The sequence below is a fragment of the Vanessa tameamea genome, chromosome 7 (assembly GCF_037043105.1).
Source record: "Vanessa tameamea isolate UH-Manoa-2023 chromosome 7, ilVanTame1 primary haplotype, whole genome shotgun sequence".
Lineage (NCBI taxonomy): Eukaryota > Metazoa > Arthropoda > Insecta > Lepidoptera > Nymphalidae > Vanessa > Vanessa tameamea.
Genome location: NC_087315.1, coordinates 4,051,633 through 4,068,535, shown reverse-complemented (window position 1 = coordinate 4,068,535; position 16,903 = coordinate 4,051,633). Strand labels below are relative to the sequence as shown.

The window sequence follows — 16,903 nt, the reverse complement described above, 5'->3', positions numbered from 1 at the left end:
TCTTGCCTCAGGAAGGATGTATTGACATTGCAAAGTCATGAATTTGGTTTTATATGATAACCTTTACTTTTCTCGTATTAATACGATTGTTGTCGGTTCTATTATAATTATATTTATCTGTACTAATATTATACATTCGTCAGTAACCTTGTATGTCTGTCTGTTGCTTGTTGACATCCAAACAATTTAATCGAATTTGATAAATTTTGGTATGAAGCAACCTTAAACTCCATGAGAGGATATAGGCTTTTTTATACCTAACAGCAACCCCTAAAACACGAAGCCACGAACGATTACTTGTTAATACATATTATTGTTGTAAAGCTATTGTGTAAAAACTGTAAGAATTTGAGATTACTGTTTATTTGTTTAGATTGAATCTTGCAAAACTGAAAATACTTCCCCTAATCCTACGGATCTGAGATTTTGGTTCAGTTTCGATTACAATGCATTTTCAATGATAACTATAACCTGATGCTAGGATTGGCTCTAAGTGAAGGAACTCCTCAACAATTGACAGTATGGAGACAAATGTTATACACGCAATCGATTCTGATGAAACAATCTTATTGCCACAATGGCACAAATGCCACAAATAAAATTTGGATACTGCACTCAAGATTTTTTGACGAAAGAACTCTTCAATAATTAGCAGCACAGGCACGAATTTCTGAATACGTATTTAAATGTAATCACCCGTTATAAGTACCCATCATATGTGATGATACTTATGCGCTCATTTTTAGGTTCGTATATGCATTTAAATGAGACAGCCTGTTCCAATATTATTATTGTATGTTATATGTACTGCACTGTACAGTGCTATATGTAAAGTGTTGCAGATTATATTATGCTAGAACTTGTACGATACACAAAATATACCGTACGTAATGTCGACCATTGTCTATTTAGTCTAAAGCTCTTTGGTACTCGCCAAGCCTATGTAGCGAGAATGTCTTGACATAAGTTATAATTTGAAAATATATATATATATTTGTATTTTTATAGAAAACACCTTCATTGCAAAAAATTAGACGGGGTAATCAATATAATGTAACAAAATGATGGGGTTGAATTACTTCAAAGTTTATTTTCTACTTTTAAGAACATTCAAATAAAATATATTTTTAATTACTCAATTTATCTTTATTGAAAAATATTTTTTTTTTCGGTTCTTAAAGAACATATCATGACATAACCTATTTTTCAGAAGATGTTCTGATACATACACAAACAACAAACAATCATAGCGCATGCTCGCAGCGGCTGATAAAAGTAGCGGCTAATTAAGAATTATTTAACAAGCCAATATACAATAATTAGGATCAAACATTTTGTTTAGTCGCTCGAGAATTTTAGGCAACAAATTAATTCAAATCACAATTGCCTGTATGCAAATGAGATGAACTCGCAAAGGGAGTTGGATGAATGGTTCGTTGCCATATGATTGAACAATAACAACTGGGGTAATAGAAACTCTGCATTGCATACTGTGCAGTCAATTAGCTTTGTCCAATCTGATTCCAATTATATATTTATATTTATAAATATATATATAGACATACTTCTTACTTCCTACTTCTTACATAATTACCATACATTACACTTTCAAACACACCCTTGTCTGTTGGTCGGGACTAAAAAAAAAAAATTAAAACAAAAATTATTTATCTGCTATTACCATACGAAATGTGTATTCTACTTTTAAAACATCATCGATTTAATTAGTTGTAGTGGACGGATGACATCCCCATAACACAGGATTTTCCTAGCATGGGGGTCATTGATCTATTATTTGTTTAATATTTTTTCTAAGTACTCTGTATGTGTCATGAATATTCTGTACTACTGTTATTGGCAAATAAATATATTATTATTAACAATTTTGTCATTAACATTAAATTATTTCCAAACGTTTATACATATAAATAAAATGTTGTTAAACATTTCATGCTTTTAAGTTTTATTTAAACTTAAAATGCTACCGTATTAAGTTCCAACATCTGTTTACACTACTTCATACTTTTTGTTTATATGTATTCCACCGCACTTTATTATATTGGATAATTTATCTCCGATGTCATGTGTTTTATTAAATTTTATGAATAGCTGCGGCGTACAATCATAAAAGTTTCTGAATTCTATGAAAATTCATACACTATAGAGTCAAATCTACTATTAACATTTTTATCAAACAAAATTATACGGATATTAAAAAGAGGTGACTTTTACTTGTTTTATAGTTCCTATTTTACGAGAGAACTACTTAGCTAATAAAAGTAGAACTTTCATGTCATGATAGTATATAGTTTAAGGCTACATAAAATTTTTATATGTTACATTTTTTTTTGATAAATCTTTTTGCGTCCACGTGATATTCTTCATGGCCATTTCTATTATTTTATTTAATCAATGGAAGTTTCGGGGATATTACAGTGAAATCGGACAATTTACCTTATTTAAAGTATCTGACCGAATTGGTACGAAACAACATTTAGAATTATCCTTAAGATGGTTGTCAATTTTATTGACAGTGGAAGGTATTTGCCAGCATAAAAATATCAAACGACCCGTATGTTAAATAAATAATAATATTTTGCATTATTATATTTAAAGCATTCGAAAAATTTGCTTTTATATAACTAAGCATAATCAAAACTCAACAAATAATTTTATGCTAACAACATACGTTGACAAAAACACACAAAAAATTTATTCAAGAAAATAGTTTAATTAATATTTTAAATTTATTTTTCAATAAATTATGCATATTAAATACATTGGAAGAAACTAAATATTGCATGAAAAATATTTTCTACTTAAACCTGATCATTCATCCATAGTAGACAGGAATATGTACAAATCACCGGACGGGGACGAATATACCGGTTCAGCCCTTCTTCTAGAGGCTTATGTTACAAGATCGTAAAATATTTCAAGAGGATACATGAAACTCTATGAATATTCTCATCTAGATACGACAAAACTGTAGAATAAATGTATTTTTTATTTTTACCTACTAGAATCAGCTTTAGAATTTATTACGAGTCTTAAAGAAAAATTGGTTAGCAGATGGGGTATTTGCTGCAAGTAGTCGCTGCCGGGTTGTATAAAATCCAGCAACTCCAAACCTCGCACAACAGCACGTATTACAAAAGTTTTATAAACTAACTAGCTTTTACCCGCGGCTTTGCCCGCGTAGAATATGAATATATTTACAAATTAACTTAAAATGCTACGTTAATGTAATACCTCTTTGAATACCACATTGGTGTGAATTTCAACCCTTAGGGTAGAATATCCAGAAACGCTTAAATGCGAATCAACTCATTTAATCGGTAGCCCAAAAATAAAATTTCGACCTTCTAACAACAAAATGATAGACTTCCAGACTAACCTGAATACGAAATGTTAACAACTATTTTGCCCTTTAGGCGTAAAATATTAAGAAACGCTTAAATACGTATCTACTCATTTTTAATCAGTATCCCAAAAACAATTTTTATGTTTTTAATTTAAAAAATGACGGACTTCCATAAAAACTTTCATCCCTTATTTCACCCCTCAGAAGTAGAATATCAAGAAACGCTTAAATACGTATCTACTCACTTTTAACCAGTAACCCATAAATAAAGTTTCATGCTTCTAACTTATAAAATGACGGATTTCCAGACTAACCTATATAAAAAATGTCCTATCCCTATTAAACCCCTTAGAGGTAGAATATCTAGAAACACTTAAATACGTATATAATCATTTTTAATCAGTATCCCAAAAATAAAGTTTCATGTGTTTAGCTTAAAAAATGACGACTTCCATAAAAACTTACAACCCTTATTTCATCCCCTTAGTGGTAGAATATCAAAAAACACTTAAATACGTATTTATTCATTTTTAATCAGTATCCCAAAAATAAAGTTTCATGTTTGTTACTTAAAAAATGGCTGACACCCATAAAAACTTTCAACCCTTATTTTACCCCCTTAATGTTAGATTATCTAGAAACACTTAAATACGTATCTACTCATTTTTATTCAGTATCCCAAAAATAAAGTTTCATGTTTCTATCTTAAAAATGACGGACTTCTATACAAACCTTCAACCCTTATATCACCCCCGTAGGGGTAGAATATGCAGAAACACTTAAATAAGTATCTACTCCTTTTTAATCAGTATCCCAAAAATAAAGTTTCATGTTTCTAACTTAAAGAAATCCATACGAACGTTGAACCCCTATTTCACCCATTTAGGGGTAGAATATCCAAAATTCCCTCCCGAGTGGGTGTCATGGTATTATGTTATTTTATAATTGTACAGCCTAAAATATAAGTTTTATGCTTCTAGTTCTAAAAATTCTAAACATGACAATACTTTCAACAACTTACAACCTTTCATCCCCCTTTTCAACCCTTCACAGCACTTTTTCCAAATAAAAAGCCTATGTCCTTTCTCAGGCTCTAGACTATTTGTGTACCAAATTTCATTTAAATCGGTCCAGTAGTTTTGGCGTGAAAGCGAGACAGACAGACAGTCAGACAGACAAAGTTACTTTCGCATTTATAATATTAGTATGGAAGTATGGATTGTTATTTCAATCGCTAGAGAGCTCCGATAATAACCGCGTCCGATCGCTGCTAAATTCAAAGTGCTACAGGGAGAACCGCGGCCTCCGACGCGCCTATAGCACGCTCCCGCCGCCCCGGCCGGCCGGTACCACCGCAAACGCTACGTTCCGCAATTTTTAAAACTGTAATATCTTCGAAAATATTCATTTAAATCATATGCTGTAAAGGGCCATATTGATCTATATTGAATGTACAATTTATTTAAGGTACCTAATTCGATAAGGATTAATGCTGTATAGGTTAAAATCGCTTCGAAAATTGGCCAATATTTGTGGTAAAAAATAAATGACAAAAAAATGTTATTGTGGGCTATCTTTAAGAGATAGACATATACCATCGCGGACTTTTTTGTAGACATTTTTGAGGTGTACAATTCTGTAGTACATTATTTTGATCTATCTAGTAGGGTTCAGCCAGCGTTTCCAATGTAAGCGCAAAAAAATGTATAAATTTACGACATCACATTAGAAACTCTTAAAATGATCAGTGTTACTTAACTATATTGTCTATGTATTATATACAAAAACCTTCCTCTCGTATCACTCTATCTATTAAAAAAAACCGCATCAAAATCCGTTGCATAGTTTTAAAGATTTAAGCATAGACAGGAAAAGACAGTCAGCGGGAGCAATTTTGTTTTATACTATATAGTGATAACAAATAGGTACAACGCACACAGTTTTCACTCATTAGGAAATACAAACCGCTATGTCCCTGCGTTTTAAAACTGTAATATCTTCGAAAATATTCATTTAAATTACATGCTGTAAAGGGCCATATTGATCTATATTGAATGTACAATTTATTTAAGGTACCTAATTCGATAAGGATTAATGCTGTATAGGTTAAAATCGCTTCGAAAATTGGCCAATATTTGTGGTAAAAAATAAATGACAAAAAAATGTTATTGTGGGCTATCTTTAAGAGATAGACATATACCATCGCGGACTTTTTTGTAGACATTTTTGAGGTGTACAATTCTGTAGTACATTATTTTGATGTATCTAGTAGGGTTCAGCCAGCGTTTCCAATGTAAGCGCAAAAAAATGTATAAATTTACGACATCACATTAGAAACTTTTAAAATTATCAGTGTTACTTAAATATATTGTCTATGTATTATATACAAAAACCTTCCTCTCGAATCACTCTATCTATTAAAAAAAACTGCATCAAAATCCATTGCGTAGTTTTAAAGATTTAAGCGTACAAAGGGACATAGGGACAGAGAAAGCGACTTTGTTTTATACTATGTAAAGATGTCATATAAAACATATGAAAAACGTTTTTTATCTTGTACGAAAGAAAGCATAACAGAATATATTTCTGCATTCAAACAATTTGTTAGAAAAAAACTTTTTTTGTAAATTCAATCTTCAGTCTGAGGTGACATTATTTATTGTATCATCATTACTGTAACATACACTATATATTGTATCTGTCAAACGTTGTCCTGAAAAAATACTAGTATACACATTATTTGATTTTCATCATAACCTTACTCTATAAAAAACTATTTACTGTAATCATGATCGTGTAAAATGGTGGCAAAAATGCTAGAAGCATTTCCCTATTAACTTACGTAAAGTGATATGCAATAAAGAGTATAAATAAATATATCAAAATGTAAAGTACGGAAAACACCCTTTTTTCACCGATCAATCTTAATCTTATTAATTACCTCTACGCTACACGACATGAAATATGACGTTAGGTATACTGGCACCAATGAAAGTCATAAATTAAGATAGCTAAAAATTTTAATGAAAACAATAATAATTCTATAAATACTATAAGTCACGTCTAGTTTGATGATATCTACGAAGATCAACCGAACTCCTTGGATATAGGCGAAGCGGCCAATTCAGCTGGTAACTGCATGAATGTTACCATATTCGAGGAACAAGTGAAGATTGGACCGTGAATCGCGCCCCTTCTCTAAAACGCTCGTCTTATTACGTCTCGTAGCGAATAAATAGAATTTATGAAAACCCAACGTTACATGTTTTGTGAAAATAGAAATATTTTTCACTGTTATATAAATCTCTAGTTTTATTGTTAGTTTTCGAAATAAATCTTTTTTTATTATACAAACATTTTATAGTATTGTTTTAATTTATATATGATGATCATTACATCTCATTAATAAATATTGATTTCAATAATTATTTTACTTTTATATATTTTTCAGGCGGTTTTTGTGTGTCTTTGTTTATCTGTTCCGGTACATATATCTAACTTTTCACACTTTTACAAATTACGGGTCGTTAGCTTTATTTTAGCGAGTCATAGTATATACATATGTTACGCTACGCATAAAACTCTTCTTACTTGGTCGTAGGGGTCTTATTGCTTAGTCGGGTGGTTAGATGAGCTTGCATATAGTGGTATAGGCAGATAGAGAGACAGGCAGACAAACAGACAGAGTTACTTTCATATTTATAATATAAGTATGGATTATACATGACCGACAACAAAAACGAAAAAAAAGCTTTACAACAGATATGTTCTAAATATAAAACTGTTCATCAAATATTTGTAAAAAATAATAATAATAATTTAAGATTTTATTAAATTTAGCTTCTCTGTATCTATCACATACGATTCATGCTTATAGTTTAATTACGATTAAACAGGGAACCAATTAATTACAGTTCATTCTGGAATTCTAGCATTTATAAGAATTTTGACACGACATATAATGATCATCAAATAAAAAATATCGAGATGCATACATACATGCATACATAATTGTTTTCTCCGTTTCATGTATTTACAATTAACAAAAGTATCAAAAAGACATTAATCTCATTTAATGGCGACGTCGTATTAAAAAGTATATCAACCATGAACTGAATAGTAATAGCAGAGCGTTCTTTTTTTAAAACGGTTTGGAGCTTGTTAGTGATCCGTCGGGTGTTGCCACAAATAGTCTGAAAACATTTCTTTTGATCTATAGAGGCTTTTTAAACATCCAAACAGTTATCCCTATAAAGCCCTAGGACCGAACGGCATTTATTTGACGTATTTGTAAACATAGTTTTCCAATTGAACAGAAAAAGACCTTTACTTTTTCAACTCAATAACAATTTCATGAATCGACTATTTCTACGAAACCAATTTTTTAATTTATTTTTTCCTGTTTGATCACCATTGTTCAGTTAATAATGAAATAAACACTATATAAAATAAGAATCAATGATTAAACTGGATTTAATTTCACCTCAGTTCATTTAACTCACAATCATTTGAACTCGTGATCTCTGCCATCGATACACAAAGTGCTATAATAATTGACCAATAAAAAATAAATCTTATTACAACACTGTGTACATTATTTTATTTTTATAACTTATATCACCTTAAAATGTTAAAACACATTTTTTTTCGACAATTACTCCTAAATGAAAAAAGGGAATTCCAATTAAAACGAATTTACTTCGTTTTAATGTATCATCCCGTAAATATTTTACTTTTGGGCGTACATCTTCTATACTCTAAAAAGAAACCATGTGAAATTTATTATATAGGTTTTTTTTTTTTTATGGCATTGATTGGCGGACGAGCATATGGGCTACCTGATGGTAAGTGGTCACCACCGCCCATAGACAAAGGCGCTGTAAGAAATATTAACCATTCCTTCAATCACCTATGCGCCACCAACATTGAGAACTAAGATGTTATGTCCCTTGTGCCTGTGATTAAACTGGCTCACTCACCCTTCTAACCGGAACACAACAATACAGAGTACTGTTATTTGGCGGTAGAATATCTGATGAGTGGGTGGTACCTACCCAGACGGGCTTGTACTATTACAATCATATATAATAAAACAAAGTCCAAAAAAATACGTGAAATAAGTGTCTACGCCAAATTGAAAATCGTGATGAGTCAGTCAGTGGTACGATATATATACAAACGCGTATATAATATATTCCAAACCAAGGTCGACTTATGTTACCCTCCAATCTCCATAATAGTTAAACTGTAAGACTGTTTCTTAATTAAGAATAACCTACGTTATGAATTTGATATATGTACATATATTTTATTGTTGTACTAAGTTTTATTTTAAAAGGCTGTATAATGTATGGCCTACAGCTATCTAGTCTACCCAACCCACTTCTCGTTGTCCATAAATTTGTTAAAAGTATCTTATAAATTATTTAGCAGCGTGGAAGTAATAAATAATAACCATATAAAACTTGAAATATGCGCATATCATATTAGTAGTGTTCTTTAAGGAATAGTACACAAAACTTATTCAACGATAAGAATCAAAATATCCTCATTCTTTTATTTATAAACTAGCAACCCCGACATGCAGCTGTTTGTGTGAGAATACGTGTATTGTGGATGTGTATGTGTGTGTTTATTTTTACAAAATTAGGTTTTGATATATAGATGATATAAAGTAGGTATTTATCAATCGTAATCGTAAAGAATCGTAATATTCTATGCAATTTTTCTTAACTACATTATAACTATGGCCAACTAACCAACTGTAGAGCAGAATAGCGGAATTAACTCGAAACCTTCTCCTCAAAGAAGAGAAAATAGCCAAGTAGTGAGACAATTACAGGATGTTATTGGTATACCTACAATAGTATCAAAATTTACTGAATTTAATGTATAGACACCATAACTAACCAACAATAGATAAAACTTAAATTAAATTCAAAAGAATAATTAAAATCCATTAACAATAAGCAAATATTTGAAGTGAATTGAAAAAGCTTAGTAAATCAGAAAATAAATTACTATTAATCATATTATAAAATTGTGTTAACTGCATTATGATAAAAGGTAATTCATGTCATCCGAGATATTTTAACTAGAATATACATACAGCCCATACAATACAATAGTCTTTTAAACAAAAATATTCCGAGCGTTATTTAGTCTAACACAGTATCAACAATTTGGGCTTCAATTTTATAATTTGAGCAAAAATTTAGTGGAACTGTTCTTCCTTTCAAAAGTGTAATAGAACTATTTAACTGTTTCAATACGATTGGTAATATAATGACAATATACAATCACATTGAATGAGATTACTGCCGGCTCTTTATTAAACTTTTTCCTTGTTATTAAATTTATTTTCTTTATCAACGTATTTCCGTGGTGGTATTATTTATAGCTATATATATAATATAACAACAAAACACGTAATTAATTAAGATAGTAATGAATTCTTATTTATATTCGATCCGAAGTGCAATCAGCGTTGTCAGTGCTTCTTTGATTCGTACACAGTATTGTCATTGTTAAAAACAATAAAATAATGTAATAAGTATTTGTGACGTTTGAAAGCGTGAGTTACTTTATTTGTTTTTAGTTATATAATACCCAGCGAACAATTCGAATTATGATTTGTTTTATATATACTCTAAGCCTATCTAACAGCGCTACAGCGGCTGCTGCTTGTTGTCAAGCTAGTTAAAAAACTAAAGATACTGATTAATTGGTCATCCATCATTCAAAATTTTCTTAACAATTATGAATATATATGACACAAATTTGAGATTTACCCATTATCATAGGGCATAGTTTTAAAAAAGAAAACTCGCTAAACTTTGCTTGCCAGCACCCTGCCGTGATGTTTAAATTATAAGAATAAATAAATTTATTATAAATGTTTTTTTTTAACTTATTTGATTAGTTTCACGAAAATTAATATGTATTTATTGTTTGAATTACTTTATACTAAAAATATTACTATTTTGTGAATTTTACCTTTTAGTGTGTGTTCAAAAAAACCATTTTTTTTTTAGTTTTAATTCGAATAATATGGACCTGAAAATAGTTGTACTATGCGCTTGTCTCGCTTTTGCTAACGTCGCTGTATCAAAACCCACAAGGTTCGTATATGTTCGACATTTCAACAATTCAATTTTCAAAAATTTATATAAATATTTTCCAACGAAACTCTCCAGCGTATTATATATAGTAACCAAATAAGTGGATCTGATGACGAAAACTTTTTTTTTAATTTATTCTGATTTTATTTCTGTTTAGTAAATTATTTATTAATAACTAGTTGCTACCCGCGGCTTTGCCCGCGTAGAATATGAATATATTTACAAATTAACTTAAAATGTTACGTTAATGTAATATCTCTTTGTATACCACATTGGTGTGTATTTCAGCCCTTAGGGTAGAATATCCAGAAACGTTTAAATGCGAATCCGGTGGTAGCCCGAAATTTCATGCTTTTAACTTAAAAATGACGGACTTCCAGACTAACCTGTATACGGAATGTCAACCCCCACTTTTTCCCTTTAATCGTAAATTATCAAGAAACGCTTAAATACGCATCTACTCATTTTTAATCGGTATCCCAAAAATAACATTTCTAGCTTCTAACTTCAAAAATTAAAGACTTCCAGACTAACCTGTATACGGAATGTTAACCCAATTTCTCCCCTTAGGCGTAAAATATCCAGAAATGCTTAAATACGTATCTACTAATTTTTGATCAGTATCCCAAAAATAAAGTTTCATGTTTCTATCTTAAAAATTACGGACTTCTATACAAACTTTCAACACTTATACTACCCCCGTAGGGGTAGAATATGCAGAAACACTTAAATAATTATCTACTCCTTTTTAATCAGTATCCCAAAAATAAATTTTCATCTTTCTAACTTAAAAAAATCCATACGAGCGTTCAACCCCTATTTCACTCATTTAGGGGCAGAATATCCAAAATTCCCTCCTGAGTGGGTGTCATGATATGTTATTTTATAAGTGTACAGCCTAAAATATAAGTTTTATGCTTCTAGTTCCAAAAATTCTGCCCGCCGTACCACCGCAAACGCTACGTTCCGCAATTTTTAAATCTGTAATATCTTCGAAAATATTCATTTAAATCATATGCTGTAAAGGGCCATATAGATCAATATTCGATCAACAATGTATTTAAGGTATTTCATTGGATAAGGATTAATGCTATATTGCTTAAAATCGCTTCGAAAATAAGCCATTATTTCTCGTAAAAAGTACACGATAAAAAAATGTTTATTGTGGGTTATCTTTAAGAGATAAACATAAACCATCGCGGACTTTTTTGTAGACATTTTTGAGGTGTACAATTCTATAGTACATTATTTTGATCTTTCTAGTAGGGTTTAGCCAGCGTTTACAATGTAAGCGCAAAAAATGTATAAATTTACGACATCATATTAGAAACTTTTAAAATTATCAGTGTTACTTAACTATATTGTCTATGTATTATATACAAAAACCTTCCTCTCGAATCACTCTATCTATTAAAAAAAAACCACATCAAAATCCGTTGCATAGTTTTAAAGATTTAAGCATACAAAGGGACATAGGGACAGAGAAAGCGACTTTGTTTAATACTATGTAAAGATAATACATTAGTTGCAGTCTGGGCTTTGTGCAAGCCCGTCTGAGTAGAAACTAGATGGGTGCATTACTTAGTATTGTTATGTTCCAGTTTGAAGAGTGAGTGAGCCAGTGTAACGATATGTAGGCACAAGGCCTAACCTCTTACTTCCCAAGATTGGTGGCGCATGAGTTATGTATGAAATATTTAAAAATTACGACGCTAATCTCTATGAACAATGATGACCACTCACCATCAGGATATGCCCGTCTGACCACAGAACAAATATAACAATGTTAATATTCTTATCTCTACTGTATGACGAGATATATATTGTACATATAGTATATCCTATAAATATCACTTGTATAAAGGGAACACATAATATTACTCTTAATATATAAGTACAATAATCCAGCTTATTTGAAGTGTTTCCACTCTCGAACCGTAGGAGCTAGTCGAGTCAACAAGTGACCTAAGAATCGAACGTCTCGACCATACAAAGGAAGGCAGAATCAAATAATTCAATCATCATATAATAAAATCCTTTGTGTTTATAATAATCTCCTAGATATTTACAACAATATAAATAAATTTATATAATATTATATCGTACAACTAAAGTATTTTATGCTATATTGGATAGGTTTTACTATAAACAACACTATCTCTCATAAATATTATTTACCTACAAACACTTTACATAAGATACGTTTTGTAATCACCTAGGCGATATTTCTAATGTATTTTAATTATTTCAACTTTCGGGGAGGACTGATTATCCTTAACACAGGTTATTTAATTAGCCTAGCTAGGATAGCCAGTACTTGATCTGTGTTTCGTTTGATGATCATATTATTATACATTAAGACTTTTATCATAGTTCATGCAAGTAATTGTTTTTAAAGATGATTTTTGTGTGGAATACATATTATTATATATTATATTAAATGATTTCTAATAATAATAATAATTTCTATTTATTTCTAAATTCTAAATAAAAAAAAAACTAAACTGATATAGATACATAAAACTTATACCAGTAGAAGAATGGAACGCGAAGAAAATTTTATCACATAATATTATATTTTAAGTAGCGGTGCTTCGCTATTTCACTCTAGGTTTGTTAATTTCATGTTCCTCTAACACATCATTTGGTTTTAGACGTGAATATTTACTATAGAATTCCGCGGCATTGCTCTAACTAAATGTACAGTATATGAACTTATATTTAATATACTTTGAACTAATCCATTTCCTGTTTAATTTCAGTAATGAAGAGGTTCCATGTATAAACTGCGAGACTAATGTGGTACTTTTTAATAATATTAATAAAAACAATTAATTTAATTTTAATAATAAATAATTAATACTTGCTGCAATAATTGGCCTGCAACTGAAATTAAATTAAGTACTAATACATTTACAATACCTAAACATTTCTTTCTGAAGTCGAATATTGATGGGATTTGACTTTGAATCCGCATCGAACGAATTGAAGTTGGCTTTTTCTTTTGTTTTCTATTATTTATTGTTTTATTAAACCTCCATTGTTATGTCCTATTCACTCTTATGTGCTATAATATTTCTTTGGTAGTTTCTGAAGCTAAGAATAAGTACTCACTGGCTGCGATACTTGGGAAGATTATTATTGACTTTTTTTATTTATTACAGGCAGAAACACGACCAAAACGGCACATAGAAAAAATAATTCAAGGAATCGGAGAATTGATTACCAATGTTTTAGTAAGAAAAATCTACTTTGAAATAATTAACAAGGAATACAAAATAGAAAAAACGTTAATCAATCCATCTTGAAACATTATTTACTATAAGACTTTATAATGTATTTTTTACGTAAAATATTTCAAGAGGTATTTACATTAAATTATTTCATGAGATTTCCAGCAAAAAATAAGGGTCATATTCTGCATGTACAGGCTTCCCTGTGATGTTTCCCTTCTATCGAGTACCAGATGTATTATAAACCAAATTAAATATACACTGTGGTAATTAAACCCGCTATTTCCTGTAAATTCAAAGGTTTTATTCTCTTGGTCTACTCGGCTGTTTTGCTTTATAATATATGATCAATACAAAATCAGTATAAAATACACTGGCATGGCGTTAGTATCGAATGATCTGAAGAACTAATTTTACTTGATGGTAGGGTGTTGTTTAAGCCCGTCTGGCTAACTAGCAGGCCAATCATCAGATATTCTACCGCTAAGCAGCAATACATAGTTGTGTTTCTGTTTAAAGGATAAGTGAGCCAGTGTAACTACAGGCACATGGGACATGACATCTTCGTTTTGGTTGGGTGAGCATTGGTGTTGTAAGGAAATGTGATTATTCCTTACGTGTGGTATCAGTGTGCGCAGAAGTGATCGCTTACCATTAGGTGGCCCATTTGCTCGACCACGAACCCATACTGAAAAAAAAATTGACGTTTTTTTTATTGATGTATTTTGTAATTCTAGCACGAGACCAGAACATGCATGCAGAACGCTACCATCAACGACATCTTCAACACTCAATTATAAACATCGGTAATGGAGCTTACAATACTAACTATATAAGCCTTTATAATGTTAATCCTTACTATAAATAAAATATTAAAAATAAACTAAATATTTTAAAACAAATACTTTATTCAAGTTGCCTCTTTCTTAAAAGCACTTTCGAATAATTATTTTACAAGATTCAATAAATGTTACCAGCTGTTTGGAAATTGGTTTCTACCGAAAAGGACCAGCAAGTAACTCAGTAGTTAAAAATCGATGTACTTTATTACACAATATACTTATTAAGAATTATAACAATTTATTGACTTTTTGCTTATGAGGAGTGTAATTCCTGATTATTTGTTTGATCATGTCAAACATTTGTATTGAAATAATAAATAAATTATCTTATTTAATAGAATTCTTTTATACTATTGTTAAAGACGATGTCCTCCTGACAGATTTCGACAACAGCGGCCGTTCTCAAGGGACAGATTTACCTTGAGAACGACCGCTGTAGTAGTAATAGGCCGCATAACTAGTCACCTATACAGCGGGATAAGCTATTCCACTCCGCGCCCTTTTACATTAACAAGCTGTAACTCCACTGCTGGGATCAAGCCTCCTCTCATTATGAGGAGAAGAACGTTACTCAAATGCAGTTGGATACACAAAGTATAACTAATAAAAATATCTATAATAATACTTTCCGATTACCTCACTATGTTTTCCTTCATAACGGACCATGAGATAAATTAAGTACATGCAAATACAATGGATTTAAACAGACAATCATCCATTAAAATTTAAGTAATTTCTTCATTCCTAATCTTATTGGATTTACTTTATGTATACATCGCAAAAAAAGTATTTAATTGTTAGGTATAAAATAAATTAGACAGAAGCTGACAATTACTAAAATTTCAAAAATTTAAAAGTAGTATTAAATACTTTATCTTTAGAAAATGTTTTCATTGGATGTATCATTAAATTAAAAAAAAAACAATCAAGATTTGTATTGTATCCAAAAGAATTAACGCTTTTGTATTGGAAACGTAACAAGTAAAATGTTATCCAGTTCAAATGTCTTGGTTGGCTTGACCGAAATCGATTATTATGATTGATTTGACACATGTATGTAAATTCAATGATAAGCTGAGATGGTCCAGTGGAGAGAAAGCACACGAAAACGTGAATCTTAATCGATGATCGATGGTTCAAAACTCAGCAAGGACCACTCAGGCCATACTAATTAGAATCATAGCATTTAACTAAATAATTTCAAAGGATTTTATTAGACAAAAATTTTATCATTGCGTTTGTGCTTTATCACATGCTCGATACCCTATCGAATAGGGGAAAACTTCGTGAGGAAACCTGTATGTAGAAGTCAAAATCTTTATTCATTAATGAAGCGATAAACTTGTTTATTGATAGTCTAAAATGTACTGGTTCGGGTAACACCTCTGACCTGATAAGAATTGGGGAAAAAAACACTGGTTTGGAATGTTGGAATGATAAGAACCGACAAGAAACTCAGTAGTATGTCATTTTAATCGATCAAAAAAATGTACACATAATTATCGAAAATATTTTCTATTTTGAGATTATATTTTAATGAATAAATATTAGATTACATGTATGTCTAGACAATCAAAGCTGAGCAGGTGTGGAAGATCAGTGGCCAACGTGTGACCACTAAGTATCTACATGTGCATTAGTAAAGAACAATGAAGTTTCGCAAGTGTCAAGCGTGGCTTTCACGCACACTTAGATAGTTAAGTTGGCACGTTCATTTTAGTTATTTTGTAGTAAGTCAGTCTATCTAGACAAAATAATCTAAAGATTTTTTTTTGTTTAATAATGGCATTCACTACTAGTTAAGGTTATAATTTCATTCTGTTTGTCGCCTAAATTCATAACAGCAGTCCATTGATGAATACTGTAGAACCGTTAGTTGAACCACAATTTATGAAAAAACTGGGATACATTTCCACCATACAAAGGTTGTCGAGATCAGCTTTCACAACGTCTATAAATCAAAGCCAAGTAATTCGAGAGTCACAGGAATCAAAGCTTGTTGTTACAATTGAACTGTATAAAAAATAAAATTTGAAACTCTTTCTCTTCCATTAGAGGTTAAGCTAAGCTATGATTTCTGTATTTCTTTTTTTGTGAATTGAATTTGAATTGTGAAATCAATAAAACGACTGTTTCATTTGTTTTAAATAATATGGAGCGTTCAACAAAGTTTAGTAATTGGCATAAAATATAAAGCTTAAAATTATGATACAGGTTACACAGCTATTGAATTTGAACTATCTCCTTTAGTTGTAGCTAATTACAAAATCCGTGGAATTAAATTTTATGAAAACTTATTAATATTTAAGAAATGATTTTAATTGTTTACATAAGCAATGAATA

The 16,903-nt window shown here is 30.6% G+C and overlaps 1 protein-coding gene and 1 long non-coding RNA gene across 2 annotated transcripts in view; one reads left to right on the top strand and one right to left on the bottom strand.

Moving 5' to 3' along the window:
• Window positions 1–214: 214 nt before the first annotated feature.
• The window catches only part of LOC113401174 (UPF0389 protein GA21628), a 130,030-nt gene continuing 113,341 nt past the window's right edge, over window positions 215–16,903 (bottom strand). Inside the window, exon 3 of the mRNA XM_064215279.1 lies at window positions 215–227. The gene's annotated coding sequence lies outside the window, so the exon portion shown is untranslated. The remainder of the gene's footprint in view (window positions 228–16,903) is intronic.
• LOC135193371 (uncharacterized) lies at window positions 9,847–13,779 on the top strand. The gene is made up of 4 exons (XR_010309192.1): window positions 9,847–9,938; window positions 10,399–10,485; window positions 13,248–13,287; window positions 13,650–13,779. It is a non-coding gene; the product is annotated as an uncharacterized LOC135193371 (long non-coding RNA).